Raw genomic sequence first — 2,523 nt, 5'->3', positions numbered from 1 at the left:
AAAACCAATATATATGTAAACGATGCCTCCCTAGTTCAGCGCTTCAACCAAGTGATGACTTCAGAATGGCTAAATCAAATCGGTTCAAACCATACCATCGGTATCCTATTGAAACACACAAGTCGATATCAAACCTCATGATTGTGTAGTCCTCCACTGGTCCACGCCGCTTCGGCCGTCCTGGGTAAAATGGAACATTCCAGCTTGCCCTATGTGGAAGAGGGCACATTACTCAATACTGTGGTGTGAAGTATAAAGTTCAGTTCTCCCCTGGTCCACGCTGCTTCGGCGGTCCTGGGTAAGATAGTTCATTCTAGCTTGCCCTATGTGGAAGAGGACACTTCATACTTCGTCTCTAAGCGGCGGCTTGACTCCTCCCTACGGGGAACGGGTTTACGCGCACAGCGGCGGCTTACGCACTATGGCAGTCATGGATGCCTTACGTTTCTATGAAAAGTGTGTTCCTCCCCTGGTCCACGCTGCTTCGGCAGTCCTGGGTAAGATAGTTAGTTCTAGCTTGCCCTATGTGGAAGAGGACACGTAGACTTACTGTGGTGTGAAGTATAAAGTTCAGTTCTCCCCTGGTCCACGCCGCTTCGGCCGTCCTGGGTAAAATGGATTCATCCAGCTTGCCCTATGTGGAATGAGGACACTTTATGCTTCGTCTCTAAGCGGCGGCTTGCTCCTCCCTACGGGGAACGGGTATACGCGCACAGCGGCGGCTTACGTTATGGCAGTCATGGATGCCTTACGTTTCCATGAAAAGTGTGTTCCTCCCCTGGTCCACGCTGCTTCGGCAGTCCTGGGTAAGATAGTTAGTTCTAGCTTGCCCTATGTGGAAGAGGACACGTAGACTTACTGTGGTGTGAAGTATAAGGTTCAGTTCTCCCCTGGTCCACGCCGCTTCGGCCGTCCTGGGTAAAATGGATTCATCCAGCTTGCCCTATGTGGAATGAGGACACTTTATGCTTCGTCTCTAAGCGGCGGCTTGCTCCTCCCTACGGGGAACGGGTATACGCGCACAGCGGCGGCTTACGCAAGTTAGTCACCCTCGGCAGTGGATCACTCGGCTCATGGATCGATGAAGACCGCAGCTAACTGCGCGTCATAATGTGAACTGCAGGACACATGAACATTGATAAGTTGAACGCATATTGCACGTCGTGGGAACCTACCATGATGTACAGATGACTGAGCGCTTATATTTGAGAAATGTATCGCATACATTTAACTACGCCGTGACACCCGTCACGAGACGTGCACCATGATGTTAACTAGGGTCGCGACGACCCGCTAGCATTAAAGAACCCGATGGGATGCTGCGTGGAGATGAATCTTGATCTTCTTCATCTCCCATCTTAATACAGCATCCCTACTTAAATGCATCTCGGACTTAGTCGATTTTTCATAAATTCTAAGGAAAACATATGTTAGGATGCTGCGAGATGAATGGGATGCTGCATGGAGATGAATCTTGATCTTCTACATCTCCCATCTTAATACAGCATCCCTACTTAAAGGCATCTCGGACTTAGTCGATTTTTCATAAATTCTAAGAAAAACATATGTTAGGATGCTGCGAGATGAATGGGATGCTGCATGGAGATGAATCTTGATCTTCTTCATCTCCCATCTTAATACAGCATCCCTACTCAAAGGCATCTCGGACTTAGTCGATTTTTAATAAATTCTAAGAAAAACTTATGTTAGGATGCTGCGAGATGAATGGGATGCTGCATAAAGATGAATCTTGATCTTCTTCATCTCCCATCTTAATACAGCATCCCTACTTAAAGGCATCTCGGACTTAGTCGATTTTTCATAAATTCTAAGTAAAACATATGTTAGGATGCTGGGAGATGAATGGGATGCTGCATGGAGATGCATCTTGATCTCCTACATCTCCCATCTTAATACAGCATCCCTACTTAAAGGCATCTCGGACTTAGTCGATTTTTCATAAATTCATAGAAATTCATATGTTAGGATGCTGCGAGATGAATGGGATGCTGCATGGAGATGAATCTTGATGTTCTGCATCTCCCATCTTAATACAGCATCAATACTTAAAGGCATCTCGGACTTAGTCGATTTTTCATAAATTCTAAGAAAACAATATGTTAGGATGCTGCGAGATGAATGGGATGCTGCATGGAGATGAATCTTGATCTTCTTCATCTCCCATCTTAATACAGCATCCCTGCTTAAAGGCATCTCGGACTTAGTCGATTTTTCATAAATTCTAAGAAATTCATATGTAAGGAAGCTGCGAGGTGAATGGGATGCTGCATGGAGATGAATCTTGATCTTCTTCATCTCCCATCTTAATACAGCATCCCTACTTAAAGGCATCTCGGACTTAGTGGATTTTTCATAAATTCTAAAAAAAACATATGTTAGGATGCTGCGAGATGAATGGGATGCTGCATGGAGATGGATCTTGATCTTCTTCATCTCCCATCTTAATACAGCATCCCTACTTAAAGGCATCTCGGACTTAGTCGATTTTTCGTAAATTCTAAG

At 45.2% G+C, this 2,523-nt stretch overlaps 1 non-coding gene across 1 annotated transcript; it reads left to right on the top strand.

Annotated features, from left to right (window-relative positions):
* Window positions 1–1,046: 1,046 nt before the first annotated feature.
* On the top strand, window positions 1,047–1,201 carry LOC131291902 (5.8S ribosomal RNA). The gene has a single exon (XR_009189640.1). It is a non-coding gene; the product is annotated as a 5.8S ribosomal RNA (ribosomal RNA).
* The last annotated feature ends 1,322 nt before the right edge of the window (window positions 1,202–2,523 follow it).

The sequence above is a fragment of the Anopheles ziemanni genome (genome assembly GCF_943734765.1).
Source record: "Anopheles ziemanni chromosome X unlocalized genomic scaffold, idAnoZiCoDA_A2_x.2 X_unloc_19, whole genome shotgun sequence".
In the NCBI taxonomy this organism is placed as follows: Eukaryota; Metazoa; Arthropoda; class Insecta; order Diptera; family Culicidae; genus Anopheles; species Anopheles ziemanni.
Note: the sequence above shows the minus strand (reverse complement) of the source record. Positions and strands in the feature narration are given on the sequence as shown.